The 17,058-nt window shown below is 43.6% G+C and overlaps 1 pseudogene; it reads left to right on the top strand.

Annotated features, from left to right (window-relative positions):
* Positions 1-6,306: 6,306 nt before the first annotated feature.
* Positions 6,307-7,717, top strand: LOC108536331 (putative elongation factor 1-alpha-like 3; annotated as a pseudogene).
* Positions 7,718-17,058: the final 9,341 nt, after the last annotated feature.

Genomic DNA, 17,058 nt, shown 5'->3' on the forward strand with positions numbered 1-17,058 from the left:
CCTGTCTGTTATTAATAATTGTCTGCAACTTATTTTGAACTGCATCAGAAAATAAGATGGATTGATGCATTTTTTTAAATTCTTTTAAAAAATTATTTGGAAAATCCTTCCCTTTTCAATTATAGTGGGACTTATTTTCTCTCACTCTCTTGGTATTTTACTTATCTATAGAACAAGAACTTCTGTCCTTTTCAAAATATTGGGAGACAAGGAGGTGGGCACGTGGAATTTTCATAATGCTGCCAGTGGGAGTGCCACACGGTTCCACTTTGGAAAACAGTTTTTAGTGTCTAAAATTTCTAAGCATCTTTTATGAATATATCTCTGTAAGTGGAGCCTCTGGGTTCTACAGGATAGTTCTAGGAATATGCCTAACAGAAATACCTGCATATTTTCACAAAAGACACATAGAAGAATGTTTTAATCAGTCAAATCTAGAAATTAGACCCGGTTTCTAGATGTATTCACAGAGCACTCCACTCTACTGTTGATGCAGTTTACCCATCAACAAACAGTAGAATGGGTAAATTGCAATGTATTCACAGAGTGAAATACTATACAGGAACGAGAATTAACAGTTCACATCTACACACAACATGGGTGAACCTCACCATCATCATTTTGAGCAAAAGAAGTCAGACACAAAAAGAACCCGCACAGCTTCTGGGGGGGTGGTAATGCCCCGTTGTTGATCCGGGTTCTGGTTACCCAAGTGTCCTCCATTTGTGAAAATGTGCTAAGTTGTCTGCTCTTGTTGAGTGCTCTCCTCTGTGTCCATCTTTTGCTTCAACAAGAAGTTAACACAATATGCCTATGGAAAAATTGCCCCAAAAGTCAAAATAGAAAGTATTTGGGAAAAACCTCCATCTTATTTTTCATTCTTTCACTCCTCACTCCTCCCCTGGAAAGGGCAGGGCTGTAGCTGACTGGTGATGAGGTGGGAGAAGGAGCCATACTCACACACAGCCTGGTGGCCCCTTTTCTCCCTGTTCCTGAGCCCTTCCCTGATCCCTCTGTCTTGACTGCCATAATCTGGAAGGTGAGAAGCAACAACCTTCCTTTTGTCTGGCCAGGGCAGTGGACCTGCTCTGGAGACCCAGGCTCTTCTCCCACGGAGCATCCCAAGTCTGTCCTTATGGGAAGAAGCAGGAGCCCTGTCTGGCTGTACCCCAAGCTGCATTCTCTGGACCAATGCTGTCAGCAATAGAGGTATCATTTTGATGTTTAATTCCCATTGCTTGTATCTATTTCTCAACTGATTCTAAAGATGGAAGGCAAAGAAGTACAATTAATTGTCACCCCTTAAACCTCAAAAACTTCTTGCTTAGCAGTTAAGAAATGCAGGCAAGAGTAAATGTATCGCTTTTATTTTATGGAACATTAAGACCAAAGCTTGTGAGCTCCTACAGCTGGGGATTTAGGGGATGATGACTGCCTCCTTTGAACAAGACCAATGGAATAAATAGAAAAGCAAAATTAATTAATCTTCTTTCTATAATATTTCCCTGTACTAACTAATGAAGCTGTTTTTATTTATCTATTTTAATTTGTATTTGTATAAATGTATGGGATATAAGTGTAATTTTGTTACATGCATAGACTGCATAGCGGTGAAGTCAGGGTTGTCAGTGTACCCATCACTCAAGTATCATACGTTGTACCCACCAAGTAATCGCTAATGTTATGGGTCCCCCCTTAGATGGGGATTTAGAGTGATATGTGTAATGTCAGAGGTTTTCTCTGTGCTGAGTTAGACATCGCAGTCACCAATTGCTATAGAAGGGGAAAATAGAGCAAATCCTTCCATGAAGAAATAAAATTCAGCTCTTCTCCATCTCTTCAATTTGGGCCTAGACATGTGACTTGAATTTTTTTTTCATGTAGCAAACAAGCCAAACAGCAGCTTGAAAAATGCTTTCTACTTGGACATACCCTCTTGCTATAGGGAACCCCTCCACCATCATGTGAAGAAGCCTGGTCTAGCCTGCTGGAGGATAAGAGATCGCATGGAGTGAGGCCCCAACCATTCCAGCCAAAGCCCCAGTATTAGAATTAAGGTCATCCAAGACCATGGCATCCCACCTGAGAAATTCAGATGAGAAGGGCCACTTGAACAGCCCACAGAATCTTAAAAAGTAAAAAATGAGTGTTACCACTACACATCTATTAGAATGGCAGAAATCTAAGACACTGACAACAACAAATGCTGGTGAGGATGTGGAGCAACAGGAACTCTCACTTACTGAAGATGGAAATGCAAAATAGTGCGGCTACTTTGGAAAACAGTTTGGCTGTTTCTTACAACACTAAATATACTATTATTATAAGATCCAGAAATTTTTCTCCGTAACACTTACCCAAAAGAGTTGAAAACTTATGTACACACAAAAACCCGCACATGGATATTTAGAGCAGCTTTTGATATGGTTTGGTTCTGTGTCCCCACAGAAATCTCATCTTGTAGCTCCCATAATTCCCACATGTTGTGGGAGGGACTCGGTGGGAGACGATTGAATCATGGGGGTGGGTCTTTCCTGTGCTGTTCTTGTGATAGTGAGTGGGTCTCACAAGATCTGATGGTTTTAAAGAACAGGAATTGTCTGCACAAGCTCTTTTATTTTGCCTGCTGCCATCCACATAAGATGTGACTTGCTCCTCCTTGCCTTCTACCATGATTGTGAGGCCTCCTCAGCCATGTGGAACTGTAAATCCAATTAAATCTCTTTATTTTGTAAATTGCCCAGTCCTGGATATGTCTTTATCAGCAGCATAAATATGGACTAATACAGTAAATTGGTACCAGTAGAGTGGGATGTTGCTGAAAATATCCTCAAAAATGTGGGATTAACTTTGGAACTGGGTAACAGGAAGAGGTTGGAACAGTTTGGAGGGCTCAGAAGAAGACAGGAAAATGTGGGAAAGTTTGGAACTTCATAGAGACCTGTTGAATGGCTTTGCCCAAACTACTGATAGTGATATGAACAATAAGGACCAGGCTGAGGTGGTCCCAGATGGAGATGAGGAACTTCTTGGGAACTGGAGTAAAGGTGATTCTTGTTATGTTTTAGAAAAGGGAACTGGTAGCATTTTGCCCCTGCCCTAGAGATTTGTGGAACTTTGAACTTGAGAGAGATGATCTAGGGTATCTGGCGGGGGAAATTTCTAAGCAGCAAAGCATTCACAAGGTGACTTGGGTGCTGTTAAAGGCACTCAGTTTCAAAAGGGAAACAGCATAAAAGTTTGGGAAATTTGCAGTCTGGCAATGCAATAGAAAATAAAATCCCATTTTCTAAGGAGAAATTCAAGCCAGCAGCAGAAATTTGCCTAATAACGAGGAGCCAAACGTTAATCCCCAAGACAATGGGGAAAATGTCTCCAGGGCATGTCAGAGGTCTTCACAGCAGCTTCTTCCATCAAAGGCTGAGAGGTCTAGGAGGAAAAAATGGTTTCCTGGGTCAGGCCCAGGGTTCCCATTCTGTGTGCAGCCTAAGGACTTGGTGCCCTGCCTCTCAGTCATTCCAGCCATAGTTTCAGAGGGTGCAAGCCCCAAGCCTTGGCAGCTTCCACATGGTGTTGAACCTGTGAGTGTAGAGAAGTCAAGAATTGAGGTTTGGGAACCTCCATCTAGGTTTCAGAAGATGTATGGAAATGCCTGGACGTCCAGTCAGGAGTCTGCTGCAGGGTGGGGCACCCGTGGAAAACCTCTGCTAGGGCAATGCAGAAGGGAAAGGTAGGGTGGGGGCTCCCACACAGAGTCCCCACTGGGGAACTGCCTAGTGGAACTGTGAGAAGAGGGCCACCATCCTCCAGATTCCGGAATGGTAAATCCACCAATAGCTTGCACCATGCACCTGGAAAAGTTGCAGACACTCAGCACCAGCCCATAAAAGCAACCAGGAGGGAAGCTGTACCCTGCAAAGCCACAGGGGCAAAGCTACCCCAAACCATGGGAACTCACCTCTTACTTCAGCATGACCTGGATGTGACACATGGAGTCAAAGGAGATCATTTTGGAACTTTAAGATTTGACTTCCCTGCTGGATTTTGGACTTGCATGGGGCCTGTAGCCCCTTTGTTTTGGCCAATTTCTCCCATTTGGAATGGCTGTATTTACCTAATGCCTTTACCCACATTGTATCTACAGAGTAACTAACTTGCTTTTGATTTTACAGGCTCATAGGCAGAAGGGACTTGCCTTGTCTCAGATGAGACATTGGACTGTGGACTTTTGAGTTAATGATGAAATGAGTTGAGACTTTGGGGGACTGTTGGGAAGGCATGATTGGTTTTGAAATGTGAAGATATGAGATTTGGGAGGGGCTGGGGTGGAATGATGTGGTTTGACTCTGTTTCCCCACCCAAATCTCATCTTGTTCACATGTGGGAGGGACCCAGGAGGAGATTATTGAGTCATGGGGATGGGTCTTTCCCATGCTGTTCTCATGATAGTGAATGCGTCTCATGAGATCTGATGGCTTTAAAAAGCGGGAGTTTCTCTGTGCAAGCTCTCTTATTTTGCTTGCCACCATTCATGTAACATGTGACTTGCTCCTCCTGCCTTCCACCATGATTGTGAGGCCTCTCCAGCCATGTGGAACTGTAAGCTCAATTAAACCTCTTTCTTTTGTAAATTGCCCAGTCTTGGGTATGTCTTTCTTTATCAGCAACATGAAAATGGACTAATACAGCTTTGTTCATAATTGCCAAAACTGGAAGCAACCAAGATGTCCTTCAGTAGGTGGATAAATCATGGTACATCCAGATAATGGAATATTCAATGCTCAAAAAAAATGAGCTGTCAAGCCATGGAAGAGCCTTAACTGCATATTACTAAGTGAAAGAAGCCAGTCCAAAAAGGCTACATACTGTAGGATTCCAAATATATGATATTCTGTAAGAGACAAAATTGGGGGACAGTAAAATCATCAGTGATTATCAGGGGTTAGGAGGAGGGAAGGATGAACAGGCAGAGCAGAGGATTTTTAGGGCAGTGAACCAATCTACATGATACTATAATGGTGAATACAAGGCATTGTACATTTACCCCAACCACATAGAATATAGGACACCAAGAGTGAGCCCTATGGTAAACTGTAGATTTTGGTTGATCTTGGTGTATCAACGTAGGTTTATCAATCGTAACAAATGTATGACTTTGGTGTTGGATGTTAGTCAGGGAGGCTGCATATGTGTTGGGGTAGAGGATGTGTAAGAGCTCTTTTTACTTTCTGCACTATTTTTCCATGAACTTAAAACTTCTCTAAAAAATAAGGTCTATTTTTAAAAATGTATGTCATTCTAAGCTACTGACTTTTGGAGTGGCTCATTACATAGCAGAAGCTAACTGATACATTGGGTCAAACCTTGGGTGGGGAGGAGAATCAAAGGGAAATTGAGTCTCTGTCACTTCAGAATTCAGATACACAAATGAGAAAACATACAATAAAATGACCATGACGGAATTCAGGAATAAGTTATATCCACACCTATAGTTTGGCATATTAGTTAAAACCAGACCACAAACCGAGTCTAATATTTTACAAGGACACACTTCACCAGCCCCATTGCGTGCTGTTTTAATTTCTTCCTGATTGTTAGGGAAAGGAATTACTTCCACTGAGGCTTGGCAACAAAATTCATATTTCTAGAAGCTTCAAAAATGGATTACAATAGAGTGAATGCAATTCCTAGGTTTACTTTTAAAGAGGCAGAGGGGATGAGATGTTTCAGCCTGAGCAGTTCAGCAGGTACTTGTCCTGCTCCCACCACCTGATCAGTACAGTCCCATGCCATCTGCACCAAAGAGGGGAGAAAAGGCAATACTGAAACGGTGGATTATCCAGAATCATGTATTTGGCTCTTTGGAATGAGTGAGCTCACCACCGCTCTACTGCCTCCCCTCCACCCACCTTGCTCTCTGTCTTCTTCTCACACACCAGTGAGCACAAATTGGGCCCAGTCTCTTATTAAAAGACCCTGACACTGATAACAAGGATTTCTCTGGATGTCAGGGATCATGTGCTGAGATCATTGCCTTGGAAGGTAAGACAAGAAAAATTCCCTGTAGATGCAAGACTGAAGTTGGGGATCCTGAGATCAGATTCCAGCCCCAGCAAGTTGGGTCCTGATGGGCATGCAGGCTGAAATCCTTATCTAACTCTGCAGCAGACTCTGGGAGTCAGAGATGAGGGGGCACAGAGCACATCTTATCAGCACAACGTCCTGAATTGTTAAGAATTCCATCAAGGCCGTTAATTAGCTACTAACCATATGCCTCTTGTCTTTGAATGTGCTTCCTAATCCAACATGAAAATGACAACTAAATTACAGACTGATCCTGAAGCTGAACTGCTATACCTGATTCACTTTATTCGTAGTCTCCTTCCCATTCATAGGACAACCCAGGGAGATGAAGCAATTTACCCTGGACCAGTGGTGGGACAGCTCTGCCCACCATGCGCTCACACCCTGCAGAGAGGACAGGAACAATTGGAGAAGCTGTGTCTATACATTTTCAGACATTTCTCTGGTTTCAATGAAACAATATTTCAAGGGGTAGACTTCCCCAAATTCTCCACTTGTGACTATATGGGTCAACAATTGGGAGGCATTAGGCTGAAATTAAGTGTGCTTTTTTTATAGTAAAAATAGTGACAGAGGAATAGAAAAGTGTGTTACTATTTTCCCCACACCCAAAGTCACACCATGATATTGAAACATTTTTTTTAAATTGCATTGTTTCTTTCACTAACATCAATAACATGCTGACAAAGTAGCTGCTGGCAAGAACACAAAGCAGCTTGAACTCTCCTACAGTGCTGGTGGGAGTGCAAAATGGCTCAGGTCATTTTTCAGCACCTATATTAGAAGTCAGCACCTACATTAAGAAATTGGCTACAGCTCAGACACAGAAGTGTTTGTGCCCATTATCAGTGGGGTGACAGAAGGCTCACCCAGGTGCTCACGTGCCTTGGCTCAAGGGATAAAAGGTCACCTGTAAAGATGGCCATGCCTGTGGAACCTTACTGCTGGAAGCTCTGGATTGCATTCTACCACCAACTTGTTCAACTAACAAGCCCTTAAGCCTGCCCCTCAGGGATGTCCACAGTATTGGTGGTATCGATACTCCCCTGTGGGCCAAATGGAGACTGGTGCTCTCAAGCCTAAAATGGGTACCGCACCTTTGCTCAAGTCAACATCACAACTGAAGTCTGCTGAAGTGCACCATTAAGCTTTGAGTGGAGCTCTTCCTGGGGACAACGTGGGCTTCAATGTCAACAACATGTCAGTCAAAGATGCTTATTGTGGCAACCTGGTTGGTGACAGCAAAAATGACCCATCAATGGAAACAGCAGGCTTCACCGCTCAGGTGATTACCCTGAACCATCAAGGCCAAATCAATACTGGCTGTGCCTCTGTGCTGGATTGTCACATGGCTCATATTGCTTGCAAGTTTGCTGAGCTGATGGAGAAGGTTGGTCACCATTCTGGTGGGAAGGTGGAAGATGAACCCAGATTCTTCAAATTGGGTGATGCTGCCATTGTTGATATGGTTCTGTGTGTAGAAAGCTTCTCTGGCCATCTTCTTCTGGGTCCCTTTGCTGTTGATAATGTGATACAGACAGTTGCTGTGGACGTCATTAAAGCAGTGGACAAGAAGCCTGCAGGAGCTGGCTAGGCCACCAAGTCTGCCCAGAAATCTCAGAAGGCCAAATGAATATTAGCCCTAATACATGCCACCCAAGTCTTAATCAGTGGTGGAAACAGTCTTAGAACTGTTTGTTTCAATTCGACATTTAAGTTAACAGTAAAAGACTGGTGAACAATAAATGCATCCTAAAACCTCCAGAAGGAAAGGAGAATGTTTTGTGGAACATTTGTTTGTGTGTGTGTCACAGTTTATTGAAGTTATTAGTTTTTAACATCAGTTCTTATTCATCAAAATCAATTTGACCAAACGTCTGTCACAAGATTTTGAGACCCGTGAAAACAGTGTTGAATGAGGACAAAAAGGTCCAGGGTGACAAAATTAACCTAAAATTACATTTTGCATGTAGGAGGGAACAATGTTTTTTAGTGATTGTTTTCATTCATTGGGTGAAAGCAGAGGCGTTGAGTTAGATTTAAGTGATCACCCCTAAATCACTGTCAGAACCCAGAGAGCCAAGTGAGCTCCCCCAGGAACCAGTTGGACATCAGGGGACAGTGGGCATTGTTGCCTGCCTGGCACCTCCTCCGCTTTTTGCCACAGTGTCTGTCTTCTCCTTTGGGTGCTCCCTTCTCGCCACCCCCTGTGATCCTATCAATCAAGTTTCTGCCCACTTACCCACCGAAGCCCTGGGAACATGCCCCAAGTCAGGCCAGTGCTCCCCAAGAAATCTGAATCTTGAGCCAAATGACACAAAGAACAACAACAACAACAACAAAGTCAGTAAAAAGAAAGTGGTTCCCGTGGTAGTCCCCTCAAATGACTGTCCATCAATCCCTACTTCAGAGACTGCCCCCACCCCTAGAGCTGCCCTGTTCCTGATGCTTTTGAGGTCTCATTGCAAAACTCCTCCACCAAGCCTGTGAGCTTTCTGACGCCCTTCTCATGGGTGGCTGTTCTGTTTAAGTTGGCTACAGTCTGTTTCTGTTGTTTGCCACCAAAGATCACTCGCTGGCATGCCAGTGCTGTAGTTGAGAGAGCCTTGCTTTTTTCCTATTGGGGCATGTTTTGGTTAATTCTTGCTCACCAGATCATGGGGTATGGTAGATCATTATAATAATGGCCCCTTATGAGTCCATGCCCACTTACAATGTGGCATTGCTCTCCCTCCCATCAAGACTTCACCCTTGGAGTTTATTTCTGTACCTCCCTGCATATGAGCTGGCTTTGTCTATTATTTTAACTAATAAAATATCGTGGAAGTGATGTGTGTGGTTTCATGAGTCTAGGCCTTAAGAGACCTTGTTGCAGCTTCCGTCTTCAACTTCTTGGAACCCTGAGACCGCCATGCTGTGGGGAAGCCCATGCTGGCCTCCTGGACCATTAGAGGCCATTTAGAGAACTGAGGTGTCCTGCAAACAGCCAGATGTGTGAGTGAGGGCATCTTGGACTCTTCAGCCCAGCTTAATCATAAGATGATAACAGTCATGTGTGTGCACCCAGATGAGACCAGCAGAGAAACTACCAAGATTGCCAACCCACAGAAATGTGAGAAATAATTAATGGTTGTATTTTAAGCCACTAAATTAGCCAATCAATTGATGAGGAAAGAAATGGAGCACAGGACACAGCAGCTATGAAACACTGGTAGCGGTGGCAGCGGCGGCGGCAGCATCATGTGCGGGGTTGGGGTGTGTATATGCATGTGTGCAGGGCAAACTAGAGTGGAAATGGACTCCAACTGCAAGAAACAGTCAATATGTTAATGGTGGAGGATGTCCAGGTTCTTGGCGTCTTGAACAAAGAATTGGACACAATGCACAAACAAAGAAAGGAAAGAATGAAGGGTTTTATTAAAAATGAAAGTAGACTCCACAGTGTGGGGAGCAGGCCTGAGCGCAGGGGCTCAAAGGCCCTGTTGCAGAGCTTTTGTGAGTTTAAATGCCCTCTACTTGGGGCACACCCTATGTAAATGAAGGGGATGAAGTAAGGTTACAAAGTCATATACGGCATATGCCCTTTGGTTATTTCTGTGGTTTACAATAACTAACATAACTATAATTGTGATTGTTAACATATACTTAGATATTAGAATTTTGGAAATCCTATAAAATTTCAGAATATATATTAGTATTATTCACAAAAATGTAACCTAAAGAAGATTGAGCATCATTTTGGCAATCCCAGGTAGCTAAACATGTCAAATGATCCTGTTTACCTCTCTTTTCTGAACACTTCAGGGGCCTTCTGAAGTATTTGAAAAGTCAGGTGCCGGGGAAGACGATTTTGAAACTGAAGTTTGATTTTGAGAATTCCAGATGACCACAAGTTAATTTTTTTGGCAAAATCATGACTCAGAAATTTTAAAGAAGCAAAAACCTTATAACCCTTTTGAATTTAGTCAACATGTTCACACAGAGAACCTCTTCTGCAAATTTAATTTTCACTATTTTTCCACAACTTTTTTGAACCTTCAGCTTTATCTAACTTAAAACAATCCTTTAAGCCTCAGCAAAAATTTACATTCCCATGCCTTCATATAACCTTTTACTAAAACACACACACACACACACACACACACACACATTTTACTGTTCTTACACACCTTACAGACAATAAATTACAGAACAGAACTTCCTGAAGTTGACAATCATGCAGTAGTTACGTAAAAAGAGGTCCCTAATCCTAGGAAATACACATTAAGGTATTTAGAGGTGAGTAGCTATTAGATATGTAAATTACTCTCAAGTATGAAGGTAATTTATCCTTGGATGGGTTCAGGAAAAAATGTACATATGCAAAGAGGGTGGAAAGAAATAACAAATGGAGGAAAATGTTAGCAACAGGTAAATCTGAATAAAGTACATAGGATATATTTTGTACTATTCTTGAAACTTTTCTGCAAGTTTGAAATTGTTTTCAAATGAAAAGCTTTAAAGTAAACTTTTAAGTCATTTATCATAGTAGCTTGTAATCCTACATCCCTAGATATCCAGAGATTTTCTCCTTATTTTAATCTCTTCCATATTGTTGACCCCAAAATGCCAAAAGCCAATCTGTTATTCTTGTTAATATAGACTGATTTTCAGAGTGGTGAGTTTACTAAAATGGGTGATCATCACCTTGAGGAGAGAGGGGCATCTGAAGCAGCCTGTGTAAGGAAATTGACCCCACTAGGTGGAGCCAAATGGGTGCCGGAGTTGGGGGGATCATGATTATGCCCGGGGTCGTCACTCTCCAATCAAAGCACAGCCACTGCTTGGCTCCCTCTGGGATTCACCTTTAGGCAGGGAGGGCTTCCTCTTTCCATGTCCTCATGCAGAAGCAGCCCTCTTCAGGGAATAGGAGGAAATGTGGGGAGAATATTATTTGCCACGAGAACATCATTTGGAAATGTGGGGAGAGCATTATTTGCCATGAGAACATTATTTGCCATGAGTTCTCCACGAGGTATTTCTGTTTCCTTGTTGAGCAGCAACACTTGCATCGATGTGTGCCAGAAAGAAAACCAAAAACTGAATAGAGTCGCATAGCCAGGGAGTCTCAGCAGGCCCCTCTCATGCTCTCTCACTCCTGATCTGACCTCAGCCCATGGCTAGTAAAACCCATATCTGGAGTCAAGGGTTTGGAGAGAACACAGCCATAGCAAGCACAGTCCTCCACTTCCAGCTCCCTGCTTCCCTCCACTGTGACAGCATCAGCGAAGCAGCTGGTATCTCACTGTTCCTGTTCACAGGAGTTATTGCCTTGAAGCCTCACAGCAACCTAATGAGGGAGGCATGGCCACCGTACAAATATGAGAGATGCAGAGGTCAAATGACTTGAAAGGGTCAGGCCTCTAGTAACTTGCACAGGATGGAAGCCAGACCTGGTTCTGGTAATGCTGAGCTCTGGGGCATAAAGTTTCCCACTTCATGTACCAAGCAACCCCCACTGATCATTTCCTTGAGTTCCACCCCATTTATTATACCACAGAGAAGGCAAAGCCTATCCCTGTGCATGGCCCAGAAAAGGAAGACAAGACCCTTAGACCAAAGCCCATTTTCTCTGGAATACCACCAAACATGGTGGAGGGCCTGGAGTGCTGGCATTGCCCTCAGATACTGCTCCAATGTAACTGAATAACCTGTTAACGGACAATAAGACTAAGATGAAAAAGGCTTGCAAGGTCTTGAATGGGGCATTACGTCTGCATACTAGGCCTTTCTTGAGATTCTCAGGATACTCTGCTTCTCCAGGTTTGTTCTCTAGGTACACCTTGATATAAGCTGTCTGCTGTTGCCTGGACATCTCCTACATGTCCCAGACCACCAACCAAGCTTCCCTGGAAACTCTCCTGAGCTATCCCTTCTACCAAAAGCTTGGGAATTCTTGCTGGATCACCTCAGGAGACCTTGCTGCCACCCGTACTGAAGTACTCTCCACATTGTTGTGGCTGCATATCTGTCTGTCCGTCCATCTTCTCAGCCGACTATAAATCCTTTGGTCAGGGCTCAGTGACATTTGTCCTTATGTGTCCAGAAACTAGCACAGTAGCCAAAATAGACTGTTGAATAAATGAATGAACAAATTAGTGAGCCCCAGGATTCTTAGTTTTGAGCCATGGTCCAGTCACTTTCTTTAATCTTGAGCAAGTCAGTTGCCTTCTAGGTGGCCTCATCTGTGCAGTGGTGAAGAATCTTCTCTGGCACATATCTGTTCCAGAAAAAAAGTAGCAACTGCTAGAGCATTTTCACATTCAAGATACCATTGCCATGTGTATTATCCTTATGGTTTTAAGGAAGAAGGGCTTGATCAAAGAGCTTTGTAAGGTGGAAGGCACAATGTAAAAGCTAGTACACCTGTGGTTCTCAGCCTCAGCTGCTCATCAGAGACACCTAGGAAATCTCACTGGTTTTGGATACAGCCTGGGCACCAGGATTTTCAAAACTTCCCCAGGTGACTGTAATATGCAGCTTAGATTGAGACCTCTGGTAGACTCAGACATGTGATGCTTGCTACTCTCCTGTTCGGAATAGACTAAAGCAGTGGCTCTCAAAATTTAGGCACATTACTATTAGCTGGAGGCTTGTTAAAACCGAGATTTCTGGAAGGAGGGGGCAGAACAAGATGGCTAAATAGAAGTCCCCAGCGATCGTCCCCCAACCTGTTTGAAATTCTTGTTCCCCAGTGCCGTAACGAAATTGCACTTGAACACAAATTTAATTTACTCATCAAGGCCATTTTTACTTTCTGCAGAAAGGGTACACTCACCAGCAGTTTTGCCACAAGAGTGGACCGGAAAAAGGAGACAGGGCTATTTATAACTTAAAGTCTCCACCCTACTTCTGTGTCTGGTTTCCATTGGCTGGAACAGGACCTCACATTCTGTATTTGTCCCAACTGGCTAGCAACTTAGAACTTTTTTAAAAAGGCAAAGTCAGAGGAGAATAAAGGAAGGCGGAAGTAATTTGTGGAATGCTGAGAAAGGTAAAAACACCTTCGAATAAGGAAGAGGAACAGACTATGACCTAATGCTTGCTTGGGCCAGTGTAAGCGTGCCAGGGCAAATATTTAGGCTAAATTCTGGGAGCTAAAAACATAAAGTACATTGATTTCTTTATCACGGCTAGCAGATGTTTAAGAATGTTAGCACAGGTCTTTGAATGAATTTTGCTTCTAACAGAAGTTACCATTTACTCCTAATTAAATGGGGAGGCAAGTCTTTGAAGAGGACCCTCTATTTTACTTTTACAATTCCCCTCTTTTTACTTCATAATTCCTCTTCAAACTTGTTTAATATGTTTTGACTTAATTGCTTTTTTTGTCCTTCTAAGAGAAGTAATTTTTTGGCTAGCAGATATTTTAAAACGTTAGCACAGGTCTTTGAATACATTTTGCTTCTAAGAGAAGTTCCTATTTATTCCTAGTTAAATGGGGAGGAAAGTCTTTGAAGAGGAACCTCTACTTTACTTTTTACACACACAACAGAGGAACACCAAATTGAACAACTATCAACACAAAAGACATCTTCATAAAACCAAAATCAGGTAAATGATCACAATACCTGGTTTAAACATCATATTAAGGAAAGAGGCACTGAAGAGGGTAGGAAAGACAGTCTTGAGTTGCTTTTATCACCCCTCCCCTATCTCCTGGCAGTAGCCACATGGTGTGGAGAGAGAATCTGTGCACTAAGAGGAGGGACAGCGCAGTGATTATGGCACTTTGCATTGAAACTCAGTGCTGCCCTGTCACAGTGCAAAGCAACACTGGGCAGAAATCAGCTAACATTCATGGAGAGAGCTTTTAGACCAGCCCTAGCCAGAGGAGAATTGCTCATCCCACCAGTTGGAACCTGAGTTCCAGCAAGCCTCACTGCTGTGGGCTAAAGTGCTCTGGGTTCTAAATAAACTTGAAAGGCAGTCTAAGCCACAAGGACTACAATTCCTGGGCAAGTCTTGATGCTGTGCTGGGCTTGGAGTCAGTGGACTTGATGTGCACATGACTTAGGGAGGCAACAGCTAAGGGAGTATTTGCATGTCCTCCCTCAACCCCCGGCAGAGAAGCTGATAACTCCAGGAGAGATTCCTTCTCTCTGCTTAAGGAGAGGAGAGGGGAGAGTGAGGAGGACTTTGTCTTGCAACTTGGACACCAGCTCAGCCACAGTAGACAGGGCAACAGGCATTCTAGGCCCTAGCTCCCAGATGACGTTTCCAGACACAGCCCAGGCCTTAAAGGCCTTCAAGGGAAGGACCCAGTCCTGACAGGATTTATGACCTGCTGACTAAAGAGCCCTTGGACCCTGAATCATTGACAGTGGTAGCCAGGCGGTACTCACCACAGGCCTTGGGTGAGACTCAGAGCCATACTGGCTTCGGGTGTAAATCAGCATACTGCCAACTGTGGTGGCTATGAGCAAAGTCTATTTCAGCTTAGAAAAGGAGGGAAGAGCGAAGGGGATTTTCTCTTGCAGCTCCACCACAGTGGAGTAGAGAACCAAGCAGGCTCCTGGGGCTGCTGATTCCAGGCCTTTGCTCCTTGACAGAATTTCTGGACCTGCCTTGGGCCAGAGGGGAGCCCATTGCCCTGAAGGGAGAGTCTCAGGACTGGCAGCATTCACCACATGCTGACTGGAGAACCCTTGGGCCTTGAGTGAACATCAGCAATAGCCAGGCACTATTTACCGTGGGCTGTGGTAGTGATGGCCATAAGAAGGGACTCCTCTGCTTGAGGAAAGAAAAGAGAAAGGTGGGAAGGACTTCGTCTTGGGGCTTTGGTGCCAGCTCAGCCACAGAAGAATAGATCACCAGGTATATTCCTAAGGTTCCCCACTCCAGGCCCCGGCTCCCAGTCAGCATATCTGGGTTGGTCCCAGGCTTGGGGAACTTATTGCTCTGAAGTAAGAGACACATGCCTGGCTGGATTTGCCACCTGCTGATTGTGCAGCCCTTGGGCCCTAAGTGAACATCGGTAGTAACCAGGCAGTGGTTACTGCAGGCCTTGGCAAGACCCAGTGCTGTGCTGGCTTTGGGTGTGACTCTGTTGTGGTGGTCATGGCGGTCCTTGTGTCATCCCACTCCCAGCTCCAGGCAGCTCAGCACAGGGAGAGAGACTTCATTTCTTCAGGGGAAAGTAAAAGAAAAGAACAAAAGTCTCTGCCTGATGATCCAAAGAATTCTGGATCTTACCCAAGATTACCACGGCAGTACTTCTATGAGTCTGTAAGAGCCACAGCATTACTGAGTTTGGGATGCCCCTAAAGCAGATATGGTTGCAGTGACCAAAGACTTAGATCACAACACCTAAGCCCCTTTGAATACCTGGAAAGCGTTCTCAGGAAGAAAGGGTAAAAGCAAGCCCAGACCACAAAAACTATCATCAATACCTAACTCTTTAATGCCTAGGCACCAACAAACATCCACAAGCATCAAGACCATCCAGGAAAACATGACCTCACCAAATGAAATAAATAAGGCACCAACAATTAATCCTGGAGATACAGAGATATGTGACCTTTCAGAGAATTCAAACAGCTGTTCTGATGAAGCTCAGTGAAATCCAAGATAACACAGAAGAGGAATTCAGAATCCCATCAGATAAATTGAACAAAGAAATTGAAATAATTAAAAGAATTAAGCAGAAATTCTGGAGGTGAAAAATGCAATTGACATATTGAAGAATGCATCAAAGCCACTTTCTCTTTCTGTCTCTCCCACCCTCCCTCCCTCTCTCCCCTTCTCCCTCTCTCTTTCTCTCTCTTTTGAGGCAGGGTCTTGCTCTGTCACCCAGGCTCTCTCTATCTCTCTTTTGAGACAGGGTCTCGCTCTGTCACCCATGATTGCAGTGGTGCAATCATGGCTTACTGCAGCCTTGACCTCCTGGGCTCAAGTGATCCTCCCCACTCAGCCTCCTGAGTAGCTGGGACTACAGGTGTGCACCACAGTGGGCTAATTTTTTGTCGTTGTTTGTTTGTTTTGTAGAGGCAGGGTTTTCCCTTGTTGCCCAGGCTGGTCTCAAACTCCTGGCCTCAAGCAAACCACCTGCCCCAGCCTCCCAAAATGCTAGGATTACAGGCAGGAGCTGCCACGCCCAGCCCAGAGTCTATAAACAGCAGAATTGATCAAGCAGAAGAAAGAATTAGTGAGCTTGAAGACAGGCTATTTGAAAATACACAGAGGAGACAAGCAGAAAGAATTTTTTTAATGAAGCCTGCCTACAAGATCTAGAAAATAGTCTCAAAAGGGCAAATCTAAGAGTTATTGACCTTAGAAAGGAAGTAGAGAGAGAGATTGGGGTAGAATGTGTATTCAAAGGGATAATAACAGAGAACTTCCCAAACCCAGAGAAAGACGCTAGTACTCAAGTACAAGAAGGTTATAGAACTCCAAGTGGGTTTAACCCAAATAAGACTACCCCAAGACATTTAACCATCAGACTTCCAAAGGTTAAGGATAAAGAAAGAATCCTAAAAGCAGCAAGAGAAAAGAAACAAATAATATACAGAAAAGCTCCAATACATCTGGCAGCAGACTTCTCAGTGGAAACCTTACAGGCCAGGAGAGTGGCATGACATATTTAAAGGGCTGAAAAAAAACTTTCATTCTAGAATAGTATATCCAGTTAAGATATCCTTCAAACATAGAGAAAAAATAAAGACTTTCCCAGACCAAAAAAAAAAAAAAAAAAAAAGAAAAAAAAAAAAACTTTCCCAAAAAAAAAAAAAAAAAAAAAAAAAGAAAAGAAAGAAAAAAGAAAACAAGCTGTCTGACCTGGCAGAAGGTGGAAGGTGCATGGGAGAACTAAGCTGGTTTTGTTTTGATTTTTCTCATAGGCTGTTCCATGTACTGTTTGTGTGAACTTGGGCACATCATGTAGCCTCTCTGAGCTTTAGCTGATTCATCTGTTAATGGAGACGATTATATATGGGG

Source organism: Rhinopithecus bieti, unplaced genomic scaffold (genome assembly GCF_001698545.2).
Source record: "Rhinopithecus bieti isolate Rb0 unplaced genomic scaffold, ASM169854v2 scaffold_641, whole genome shotgun sequence".
Classification (NCBI taxonomy): domain Eukaryota; kingdom Metazoa; phylum Chordata; class Mammalia; order Primates; family Cercopithecidae; genus Rhinopithecus; species Rhinopithecus bieti.